The sequence below is a fragment of the Mycteria americana genome, chromosome 16 (genome assembly GCF_035582795.1).
Source record: "Mycteria americana isolate JAX WOST 10 ecotype Jacksonville Zoo and Gardens chromosome 16, USCA_MyAme_1.0, whole genome shotgun sequence".
NCBI classification, from domain to species: domain Eukaryota; kingdom Metazoa; phylum Chordata; class Aves; order Ciconiiformes; family Ciconiidae; genus Mycteria; species Mycteria americana.
In genome coordinates, this window is record NC_134380.1 from 6,275,310 (window position 1) to 6,288,816 (window position 13,507).

The window sequence follows — 13,507 nt, forward strand, 5'->3', positions numbered from 1 at the left end:
GCAGGAGATTAGGACCAGAATGCTGGTCAGAGGCAATATCCAATCACCCCACAGCGTCCAGGCCAAACTGAGCTGCATCCACCACAGAGATGCCTCCTGTCTTTCCCACACCCTCCCCTGCTTTCACTCTCAATAATGGAGGCTGGAAGCTGCTGCTCGTCTGTAATGGGAAGATATCACTTACCAGGCCAGTTAACACAAACGTGAATGCTAATGACAGCTAAAATAACTTTCTATTGTGCCTTTCAGTATCATTTTGAAGGGGCTTTTCATGAGCTTAGAAAATAGAAATCTTAAGTACCTTTCTATCTACTTCTATCTCTAAATCTGAGATCTATCTGAGCAAAAAGGGGTTTCCTTACTAAAAGACACATGTTCAGTTTAAAAAAAAAAAAAAAAACAAAAACAAACCCCCAAAACAAAAAAAACCCCACTTCCTTGTAGCCATGTTTAAAGCTTCAAGTTACTGAGAGAGAAAGATTTTTTAAAAGACTTTTTCATGCCTTGTCCTCCTGGTTTAACTCGGCTTCTTCTTCAGTACATGATCGAATATGAAATTAAAATTAATCAATTTCTCTCTTGCAATCTTGTGAATTCAGGACTCAGTCTTGAAAAGTGGGATAACGATCCTCAGACTGCTGCATGTTTATGTGCTTTATTTTTAATATGTAATTATCTGAAAGTACATGTCTTCTTTTATCCCGACAACTACAGAAGTCACAAGCTTTTATTTGTGACACTAATAACAGTCTCTAAACCCAGATTGTAGAGGATTACAAAATGGTTTAGATCAACATAATGATCTGACTGTGATCTATGTGTAGGTGCTTACAAAATCCACGCTGCCTGAAACCCACTAGCTGCCCTGTGTTTATAGGGAACATATGAACAGGTCAAATTGCTCAGACCCAAATCCCACCAGGTTTGGTCCCAGAGACACCGCCAAGAACAACACAGAAGGCCCAGAGCAAGCAGATGTGAGGTAACTGCATCCCACAAGTCACATTCTGGTCTCTTACATTTAGAGGTCAGTTTAAACAGCGAGTAAAAAATTTGTCAGTCAAAATAAAAGTGCTGGTATTCTGCTGGAAGCAACAGGATGATGTAACAGTAGATATGGACTCATTTTAAACTGCTTTTGTACTCCGAGGCAACAAAACAGAGTATAGGAATTTGTCAAGTGTTCATTCCCATATCAGACAATCTTTCTATCGTGTTTCTAAATAAACGGAAAGATGTCTGATGCCCAAAGATGTATTTACAGATAATATCACCACGCTAGATTCATTCTGAAAGCAACATCTGTAAATAAAGCTTCCTTTCCTCTTTACCCCTGGCTGAAGAGAAAGCCTCAGGAAAATGCACAAATTCAACCAAAGTGGTTTTATTTGTTTGCTATGAAGAGAGTATCACCGGCAAGAGCTTTCCTACACTGGATTTTGCAAGCATGAAAGGATAAAAGCTATTCTTCCTCTTCAGCCTCCAAATAGGCGAGACTTGCAGGTTCCACTGCTTAGGATCCGTGAACGCTCGGGGCTGGAGAGCCTCTGCAGCTGGCTGTAAGCCCTTTTCAACCCAAGCCCATCTGTCCCCTGCAATCCAGCGTGGCTGGAACAGTATCTGCATTGGGGCCCAAGGCTTAACATCAGAAAAAACGGGGCGAGCGTGCAGAAACAGGTCTGTTTGGAGTAGGTGAGGGCTAACAACATCACTTTGTTCCTTAAAAAGCCAGCTCCATTCACGTGGAGATCCCTACTCCAACCACAGCAGCAATTCATGTGAAAACTGAATGCCGCAATAAAATTAATCCATTCTTGAAAAGCTTTCTAAGCTGTTGGACCAAGTACAGTTGTAAAAGGAGGAACTCCACAGCTTATCTTATCAGCACGCTAATAAGACTTAGAACAAAAGTGACCGTAACAACATTTAGGTTAGAAAGTGAATTAAGTAAACTTAAGCAGCATGATACTTAGAGTGTCGTCCAGAGATGCTACGCAGTCACCAACCAAACCCTTCCACCCATGTATCTCCACGTACACCTTAGAGACATGAGGTTTATGTTACTCCCATTTTACATACGGAGAAACTGCAAAACAGCTGGCTACATGCCCTGGCCAGTATCATACAGCAATCTGAGTTGGCAACAGAAACCAAGAGTGTTTAAACTCCTCCATCTTCACTGAAGTGAGTCCTGGGCTTAATTTAAAGAACAGCATCCTGAACCTCTTCAATGCTCTGGAAATTAAGGGGAGATATTCGGCCTAAACAACCTGGGTATCAAGCCCAGCACTCCAGACTTCTAGTGATAGGCATGCATGAAACACTGTTAAAAACCCCAAAATTTAACAACTGCATGATCAACCGAGCCAAAACAGCTTCCCTTTAGCAGGAGAGTTTAAAAATGTACACACTGACTAGGGACTTCAGTCTCTGGAGTGTCAATTGTTGCTGAAGAGCATTTGAAAATTAATTGCATTTCATGATTGGCTAAACTCCCTGGAGAAACATTTATTATAATGTAAATGAGAGATAATTACATAAGTAAATGGTTCACCTGAAAAGTGTTTAACACCTAACTTGCTTCATCAGAAACTCATTCTTTAATGCTGTCTATTAAATAAATGATCTCTCACTCTTAATTTCAAAGCAAGTCCTGCAAACAGGTATCACTGAGCTCCGCACAACACATTAACTGTGCATGATCACCTCTGCCATAGACCCAACAGAGGAAAAGGAGTTGTCACATTAACTCAGTCATTTCAAGCCTTTCAATCATAGCTTTGGGTTTTTCTTTTTTTCAAGCCACTACAACATTTTAAATCACTCTCCTCCACAATAGCCTGAATGGTAAATTGCCTTATAGCCCTTTATTTTCTTGATCCATGAAGTGAGTTTTGGCTCCTCTGGGAGAACATGGACCACTCAACCAGCCACTTTGTATTAAAATATATGAAAGGCATCTAAACCACATGTGTTTTGGGAACACAGAAAGGATACACAGACCGCACGACCGCAATGTGATGGCTCACAAAGCAGAAAGCTATTAATATTTCAGTAGCCTCTTTGCAAAGGCTCGAAACAGAAACGCAGAAAACACTGTTGTGACAGATTCTTCTGGTGTCAATGGTCTCTATAAATTTTTTCCCAGAACAGCTGAGAAAAGGAATTTTTGAACGACCCTTGAAACTGAAAACATGTTGATAACTGGTACACATTTCACAGCATGTCAGCCAAACGCTGTGTCTGTACAGAAAGAGGAAATCCAGCAATGATAACTTGCATTTCTCAACTCCTCTCTAAAGATTTCAGGAAACTCTACAGCCCCCACATGAGGGGCAGAAGAATTATTACCCCTATTTTTATAGGAGTTACTTCTATATTTATTTATAAAAACAAAAACGTGAAACTAATGAGTTCTGTGTTGGTCTACTTTACATGCACTCTCTTTTGTGTGTGTGTATATGTCATATTTTCAAACCCATCTAATTTTTTAAAAAGTGGAAAGCACGTAGCATGGTCATCTTCTGATACTACATTAACATCAACAGCAACACCCGCATTCCTGGAGGAAATGTTATCATTTATGAGTCCTACTAAACAAAGACAAATGCAATTCTAAACAAATAGGACAAGACCAGCCAGAACAATGTAGATTAAAGTCCACAGGCTGAACTGACCTTGCTGTCGAACACGATGGACGCTACTGGAAATGAAAGCTTATTTCACTAGGAAGACAAGAGGAGAGGTTCTTAAACTAGCTTCGGGAACTCCCAGAGACTGACAGGAGCTGCAAAGTATTAGAAAAAAAACCCAATGCTACTTCTCTGAAATTCCACTTCCTCTGGGGTGGGACATGGAAAGGGGCAGTAATTACTCTCTGCAAGAATTTACATTAGTGGGGGAACTGCTAACTGTCTTTAATTGCTAGTAGCAGCTGGGCTCTCCAGGGCAGGGCAGCAAGTGGTTACAGCTGCTGCTAGTAATTGCAGCTAGTTCCCCCTCTGCCCTGGAGGAATCAAGCAGCAACCTGCTTTGGGAGCTGCAGGAAATAAGAAGAAAATTGTACTTCCAAACACCACCACCAAAAAAATGAAACCTAGAAAGAAAGGGGGGGGGGGGGGGGAGAAAGCAAGAAGAAACTCTAACCTAGAAGCTTAATTTTTAAACTCAACAATTGCAGCCTTGTCCTGGCCACATTCACTGCCTGCTGCTGCAGAGATCTCTTGCTTTGCTGCAGCGTTACTGGTTTGGCTTTGTTCACACCCGGTGCACTCAAGTGGCTCAGTACGGGAAGATACCTGTATCCGTACCATGTTCCAGGGCTGGGAACTTTCTGCCAAACTTGACATAAGTCACGCGTGCACTGGCATGAGCTCAATTCAGGAAAATGTGCTGGTAATGCACGAAGACAGCTGAGCTCTACATTCCTCATTAAAAGCCTTACCCAAAGCTCCCTGAAATCACTGGAAGATGCACACTGACGCCAAGAGAGAAGTCTCTGCTTTGTAAGAGAGGGATCAGGAAGACTGGGGAGAGAAACAATAGCAAGGAGCATGGAAACAAAAGGATTAAACCCAACTCTTCCAAACCCGTGTTGCTCCCATAATGCAATGCCGGGCCCTCCTTTGCTTCTGACACCCCCTGAGCCATTTGAAATCTTTACATAGGCCTCAAGACGAGCTCCTCTCCTTTGCAGCCCTCCTTGCTCCTCCCAGTCAATCCCCTTTCTGCCAAAATTCCTTTCGGGCCCAAAGAGAGTGTGAAGGCTCATAAACAGGATCTGAATCTTCTGCAGCACTACAACACCAGAGAGAAAACCATTAGATAATTGTTTGGCTAATCCAGACTAAGACACTGTCTGTAAATGTAGGACAATAGCGAGAGCTAACATCACTGTCATCCAGATTTCGCATACATGTGGGTGTGTATTTACACCCATGAAACTATGCTACAGCACCCTTAGTAAAAGCCCGTGTTAAGTGATTGGTACCAGTGCTGTTTATCTGGTGTTAGACCGGTGTAATCCACAGACATCTTTTACACCAGTGGGCAGGTCCATGCTTGAAGCACTGGCTGCTGTCAGAGGGGCTCCATCCCTGCAGCCGCTCCTTGGTCACAAGAAACTAACCCAGAAGGACACGTTCAGACAGTGCAGGCTCCGGTTGTTTCTGTAAAGTCCAGCCTGGTGTGGACACTTCACTTTATTATTAGCACTAACATTAGGAATTACCAGTTCAGGGCTGTATAAAGATTCTTAGTACTAGCCACTGTCCAGAAGAGCCCATAGAGGCAAATCTAACCAAGAAATCTGCAAATAAAGTGTTCGGTTGTGTGTTTGTTTTTTTAAACCAAGGCTTAAGTTCCTGATAAAATTTCAGATATCAGGAAGAAAACGCTCTTCTGCCATTACCACTTATTTCAGCCCTGTCTGCCTTCTCTCAGCAGAGGATCACACTTGCAAAAAATATAATTTCATCGGCACAGAAGTACATGGGAATGCTGGGGACTTTTGCCAGCATTTTTGTATCAGTCACGTCCTGCTGTTTCAGACAGGACTGCATGAGGCCATAGACCTCTTTGTAAAGTTTCAGGTGGTCCCAGTTCACCTCACTTGTAGACAGACATCCTTCCTGAATATTGCAGTCTGAATGACAGAGGTCACTGCTCTCAGCTGCTCATCAGCTCTCCTTTGCTGGAAGCTCCTATTGGCACCAATCTGTCCAGACAGCAGGCTGGAGAAAGTTTTCCTAATTCAGTTTAGAGGAAAAAAAATTTTTTTTTAAACATCACCAGCTTAGCTTTAAAGTTTAAATTAGTGGTTTGAGCTAACACAGATAATTTTTTCTGAAGTAAACAAGGTTGTGCTTACCCAACAGACTGCCTGCAAAGCAGGCAGCATTGCAAAACCCAGGAGAAATCTAACCGTAGACATAGATGTTTCTAATACAATAATGCTTATGTATTGAAAAAATTTTCAAAACTGCTATTTTCTTCTTAAGCTCAAAGAGCCACCCCAACACTAGAGGAAAAGAGCTGTCCATATTTAATCAGCGCTCTAAATTCATTTCACCCTCATAAAATTTTATTGCAAAAGATGATATCAGACACACTTTAAGTAAGAAACCCATGACTCAATTATTTTCTTTTACTGAACTGTGGTATTCCAATTGAAATGAGTCAGCGGTGCATGACAGAATCTACTTATTCCAACAGGATACTCAATAAAAATCCTACTAATGCACCTTTTGTTTAACATATCATTACTGATAGAGAAAATCCATGATATGCAGCTCTGACATTGCTCAGGAGTTTTTGCTCTTAGGGCAAAGAAGATATTCCAGAGTAAGAGAAAAAAATGAGGATTTAAAGAATAGTGTTGTTCAAAAATAATTAGTCCAGAATGGATATTCTGGAACAGCTATTCAATTTCTCTGCATTGGCAATTCACTATAAAACCCTTACACATCTCCTGGCAAATCAACAGGGCTGCTCTTCTAGCTTTTTAAGGAATCCCTCGGTGTAGCAAGGAGTTCAGCAGGTTGCCTACCTTGGGGCTGTTATTGGTTCCAGTCACCATGGAGTCCAAACCCTTTTGGAGAAAGGGTTTGATACCAGCATTCCCACAGTGTCTTACAAAATGCTGGCATTTCAATGCAAAGCAAGCTTCCTGACAGCTAACATAGCCTTCAACTCCCAAGATTTCTTGGGATTTGGGAGAAAAAAGTGAAACAAACAATCTAACTTCATAGGAGTTGTAGTTCCTTCTGCCCAGGGGTGGGCACAAGGCAACCCAATCCCTCAACCGACAGCTACATACTGCCATCAGCCTGGTTTACAGCCTGCCTAAACCTCTGCAAAGAAATGTTTAACATCCTTCTAGTAAGAGCAGTAGTTAAGACAAGTCTGTTTCAATAAACAATATTTTTTAGTTACTGGCAGATGTAATTTAGTATTGAAACAGAGCATCACACGGATCACTGCTGAATATCAAACAATAACAAACACTTTTAGCAGCAATCTTGAAGGTTTTCATCATTATTTCAGGAAAAGTTCTGACCAGACTTTACCAGTAATCTTTATCAGTTACTGTGGCTCACCACTATTGGATAATTCCCCTTTTTCCATATTTAATGGTATTTTTCTAAATAACCTCAGAGATCTGACCAAATCCTCACACTTCATATCAAGAAGAGCTTTTGCATACACCATGCATCACTTGACACAAAATGCAAACATCTCTCTTTCAGTACATCTCAACAACTATCAGTCTATTTGCCTTTCCATACCCTCAACAGCCAGGTGCAGTTTTGTAAACCTTGAAAAGATTAGAAAGCATTTAAACCTCAAAGAAAAATATATGGATCACTATAAAAACAAAAGGCTGACTGTGAATATGGGGAAGGAGAAAAGGATGAGGAAAAAGTTTCAGTAAGCTCACATCTGTCAAGAAGATAGACTTCACATGCCTCAGTGTTTTCTTTATCACCTAAATAAATTGAACCATCAACTGGAAAAAGGTCACACAGCAGACAGCACTGTGTGATTTTAAAGCTGTTAGATTTCCCCTTCTCCATTAGAGCTCGACAATAATGTCAGTCTAAGGGCAAATAAAGAAAGTGAGAGTTGGAGAGACTGATTACAGATGCATGGAGTTGGGCTTGTTTGGTTGTGGAGGTTTTTTTGTTTTAAGAGTTCATATAACTCATGTGTACCTTAGTGATCAAAAAGACAACTGCTCACATCCATAGCCCATGGCTCCCCCACTTTTTGCTACAGAAATAGGTAGGCAGCACTCAAGTTTTCCTTTTTCTAAGCATCTGATCGATTTAGCAAGTAAAGTTGGGCTGGACGCTTCCAAATAAATGCTAAAGGATAGCATGTACTGCAGAAGCTAAGCCACAAACTGCTAGATTACAGAAAACTAAGGATAACACACCAACAAGTGCAATAGTCACATTCAACAGTAACCTGATCGCTACTGTAACTGGTTTTGGATTTCAAAGCAGATCATGGGGTGGACAACAATGCAAGTAATTAAATTCATCCACAAGGAAAGAACTATCTGCTACCCATACTTCATAGGTAAGAACTTTAACTGACTGACTGCAAAAGTCCATGCTAAAAATAACATGTGTTGGCAAATATCAGAAATGTTCGGGACATTTTTCAGTGAAAAGAAAAATGTCAGACACAAACAGTTGTGTCTTGTCTACACTGAAAAACTAAGGAAAAACAAAGAGAGACACTACAGCATGGTGCCAGCCCATCACAGGAAGACAGCCTTGCACTAGTTTCAGGCAAAACATTGTTTGGTTTCCACAGTTATAGCAAAAATGACTTTGTTTTGAGAGAAACACCATGTTGTAGATAAGAAGCTCACCAACGTTCTGTCTTGATGAGGAAAGAAAATCGAGGCTTTCAACTCGCAGTTAACTCAATAAAATGAACATTTATCACATTTGTGAACAGTCAAGACACAAGCTCCACTGACTTACAATTGTGTTACAGTCTGCGGGTGTCAGGGGAAAGAGGTGCTTGTTCAGACTTCCCTCGAGCTGTGCATCCCTTAGGCTTGGCATACATTGAGTTGTGTCATTCAAACCCAACTAATAAAACAATTTGAGTCATTTTTTTGGCAGTGTGCTCTCTTTAAAAAGCATAAACTTGTTGCGTCGGTGGACCATGAAATGTATATGACCAAGCCATTCCAATAAAATCCATTTTAAACACAAGTGTTTGTTTATACAGAGCTTTCACTTTTTTAATTAAAACAATCCAAGCACGGGCATATGCAAACACTTAACTGCACTACATTTCAGAGATGTTTCCTTAAAAACCGTTCAGCAAGATCCAGAACTCTGCATAAAGCCTTAAGTTTACATTTACATTTCCTTGAGTTTGATCTCTTTTTTCCCAAATTAGTTGGCCATGAATATGTATTACTTGACACGACCTCAAAATTAACTAAGCATTTAGACAGTTCATGCAGTGTTTTAAAAAACACAGCCAATTTTTTCCAAGTTTAAATGACATATTTTCAATTTGACACTACTAGTTTATGTAAACAACACAGCTGTGCCTAAAGTACACCTCCCTGTTTTCAAACACGGATTACCCCCAATTGAGACAACCCTCATGACTCTGTGGGTTGGTTTCTGCTCTACAAACTATTTAGCTGCCATTAATCCTTCCCTACAGCACCTGTGTAAGTGTGGAGTCTATGAAAACAGGATCACATTGAAATAATTATTTTTCAACAACATGCGGGTTGAGCCTAACTATTTCAGTGAAAACGCTGGAGCTTACTGCATCCAGACAGCTGTATACTGTTGAAAGTTTATACCTGATTTAATTGTCAGCATGATATATCAACACATGCTTAAATGTGAGCAGTTAAATATTTTACTACTAATTACTTTGCAAAAACATCCATCCACAGACTTGTCTATTATGGTAATTTATTCAGCTTATATCCAGATAAATTTTCTATCTTGTATTAACTGGATCGGATAGATGATGTTTCTTTATCCTACTGTTAGTGTTTGTAGCCTCAGACATGGAGAATGTCTGCAGAAAGGCAGAGTTCAAATGGAGTTAACACACATCAGGTTTGCTGCAGTAGACTACAATGAATTAAGGTCTGAATAATACACTGATGTCCTGTGCTGTAAAAATCAAAGTTCCAGGTTCCAGTAAAGTTTTTCCACACTGTACTTCTCTCACCATTGATTCAGTCACTAACAAAGCCTACCCAGGCCTAGCAACTGTAGAAACACTAGTGAAGACTGGGAACAGGGCTGGGCTGTTTTAAAACTTGTGTTACTCACTCTGCTAGTTCCCTAAAACAAAACATCTCACATGCAAGTATTCGTAAAGGCTAATTCAGAAAAATATTATTTCCATACAAGCCGTTACATAGCTCAGGGTTTCAGTTACAGATTTTTATGAGCATTTTTAGGCAGCTAACCTTCAACATCTTGTCTCACAAGAGGTGCTTCAGAAATAGAGCACAGTAGCCTTCCTTCTCCTGACCACACCAAGAACCCTCATGATTTAAGAAACAGCTCATCAATCAGTTGCAGCCCCATACTCACAACAGTTTTAAGACAGTACATGACATGTTTGAAGGTCTATACTTACATCGGACCATAAACAGAAAACCAAAACTCCACAAGAAATGATGGGTCTATAGTGCTCTCATCCAGACCAATCTACATTTGGAAATGAAATGGCATCTGCTTCTTCTCAGGTTAAATGCCAACCAGATTTGCAGCAGCCTCTTTGGAAAGGCTTACATTTGTGAACAGACATTTTCTGTTGTGAGTTTCAAATAAAACACGGTGATTATCTAACAAGCATGAACCTGCATCCTATAACACATGTGCCAGCACAAAGATAAAAGCCAACTCTTAGTGGTTGATTTTGAAGAATCAATGTTAGCCATTCAATCGATTTTCTTTTCCCTTCAGCACTCAAATCAGACTTCATTCGTGTCTGCTACAGCCCAGTGGACTCTTTCGACACTCCATCAGGCAGGCACACCTCAGAATAAAAGTCCTACACATGCAGATAGACCAGTCCAAAGAGGCACCATTATACGACCCCATGCCAGACTGCGCTTCAAACAGGTACGCTAACATCAAGATGTATACCAGCTCTCTACCAAGGGGAAAGCAGTCAAATCCCAGGCTACGCCACAACTTCTCATTTTCCATTTTGAGTAATCAATACATGAATAAATCTGGTGGCACTCTCAAGATATTTTAAATGTGCAAACAATATTTTTTGTTGTTGTTGCTGTAAAGCTGCACAATTGCCCCGAGGCATCTGCTATTTTTATTTCTGCTATGATGGTAATATTCAAGTGCTATTAATGAAAGCTCACAGTCTATTGAAAATTAGAGGAGAAAAATCACCTCTGAGCATATTGGGTGTGGACTGAAAGGTTCTTGTTAAACTGTGGTGACATGCTCAAGACGAAGGCTAACAAGTAAAACAATATTGATTTTAATTAATTCAGATTTTTGCAGATATTCATCAGGTATAATTTTAAGAAACTATTTCCCTTTCCATATGTGCATGACTGCTTATTAATCTAAAGAAATTCTGGGCATACAATAATAAAAAGCAATCCAACCTTAATTTCTTAACTGTAATTAACAGTGCCATCTTTCTTAATAAGCCAGTATGCTCTACTGAAATGTATTTGCAATTTTTGACCAACAGATAGCTAGAGATGGGCTAAGATTTCTTGTCTGACCACAAACTTGGTATAAGTTTACCTTCTGCCAGTGTTCTGACAACAATATTCAATTAAACATCTCTGACTTTTAATAAGAGATAAGAATCAGGCCAGGATCAAGCATTTCAGTGAGTGAGCACTTTTATTGCCATCATTGCACTTTAGCGCTTAAAATTGCAATATTTCTTTCAAAGAAAACCTAGAACTTTTCTTGTTGTAACAATAACCTTCTAAACCTGAATGAACACTACAGCAGGGTGAGGGTGTATGAGTCAGAAGACAGCCTGCAACAAAGCTAAGAAGAGAAGAAATTGTTGGTATTCATTTTAAGGGAACATTCATTCCAACTGATATTTCAAATGTCAAACTGGTATTAACTGCATCAAGCACTGATCAAAATACACAAGACAGAGATTGCTGAGAAAATTATCACAAGCATCTAAATTGGCTGTCATCACTAGGTGGAGTTTGAGAAAGTACAAGCCTTTAACATCTCCCTATGTACTCTTCTGGTGAGGCTTTGTATTTTTGATTGCCCTGATACAAAAGACAAACTCTCTTTCAATAAAGTAGAGAAAAAAGGCAGCTAAGAAATTGCACTTGCTTTACAGCCTGCTGGCACGTGACCATTCATTAATTTAGGACACTAGGGGAATTGCTGGCTGGCTCTGTGCACGCACAGGGCATAGCTTTCAGTAACAACTTTGTACCTGATTCGCAAGTGATGTGCTGAATGTTGCAAAAAATTTATAGAGTATATGAAGTCTTTATAAGGCAGAAATGTCTGTGATTGTCTCCCTCTTGTAGTCCACGATTTCACCAAAATCTAGTTAAAGGAGTTTTTAAGGAGGAAACTCACTGATACAATATTAAAAAAGCAACTACAATTAGATAAAAAAATTCTTAGAAACAGTTTAGATGTAAGTGATTCCGTTAGGAAAAGGGGTGGACCAGGTAACTTCTCACCACCTCTTGCAGCCCTGTCTCTTGTGCTTTCAAAAAGATTTATGAAGTTTTTAAAAAGCAAAAAGAAAAAGTTAACAGAAGGAACAAAACACCACCTCAGCATCCTCTGAAAATGAGCATAGCTCTTAGGGTCCTGACAAGGAGGTTCTCATGAACCACAACACAGCAATTTAAGACATTATTGCTCCAGCTCTTTATTTTGCTCCTCTCTCAGAAATTAAAGCTCCTTATAACAGGGTTAACAGAAGGGAACGTGTGCCTGCTCTCTGTCTGCCCCAGTTCACAGCCTGGTATATTAATACAGCCTACCAGTGACAGTTAGCTCATGCTAATATGCTACACAATAAGCGTGATTAACTGATGGACTGACACATTCCCTCCTGCCACGTTGTTACAGGGGCAGCAACAGCCAGCAAACAGCTAGGCAGAAATGCTGTAATGTACTGCAGGAAGATTTTCCAGAAGACATTGGTCAGACCCTTTGTAACAAGGCGGCTACACATTTCAGCTGCTCATAGAAGTTAGAAAAACCTGATTCTGGCAGAAAGAATAGATCTAAAGAAAATAAAATGCTGAATTCCAACAGGATTTTGCTTAAAATAAAGCTACACAATATAAAAAAAGATTAGACAATATATAAACCTACAGAATGAGAAAAAATGGTATAATAGGAAACTCTAAGCTCTGAGGTTTTCCAAAAGAATTATTAATCTTAATTTTGTCTCTCATGCCACAAAAAATTATCCTACATGCTAATGTAAGCAATATATAAGCATTAAAATAATACTTTTTTTTTTTTAATCAAAAAATTGAAAGAACCATTTTCCAAGTTGGAACAATTCTGCATGACTCAGTCTCTCTCCTCTTTCAGAGAGTTTTGGATTTTTTAAATACCAAGCCTAGCCAGACCAAAACTAATTCTGAAAATGTCAAAGCAGTACATGAAGCTTTTCACTCTGCAAAATATTTATATGCCATCTATACAGCAGTTATCTGTATGTGAATTCCCTATCACTTTTGATACCCAAAAATACTCACTTATTAAGTGTAAACATAGCAAGCAAACCACAGCTCCAGTCCCACTTCAACACAAGGGAGAAATACCTTATGGCCTCAACACATGCATTAATCAGGAGGACAGCGCAGTCCTGCACGGAGCCTTTACTGATCGGGCCAAACGACCCACACACCCATTAGCCCATCTCTTGAGCTGCAGGCTTTCAACACTCATCCTTTGAAGGAACATAAAATCTAGGGTGTTATTTTTCAGTGTATGTATTCGGTGGTAAGCACATACTG

General features: G+C 39.8%; 1 protein-coding gene across 5 annotated transcripts in view; it reads right to left on the bottom strand.

The window, feature by feature from the left end:
• UNK (unk zinc finger) overlaps positions 1 to 13,507 on the bottom strand; it is a 42,887-nt gene that overhangs the window by 23,894 nt on the left and 5,486 nt on the right. The gene's annotated exons all lie outside the window — the stretch shown is intronic.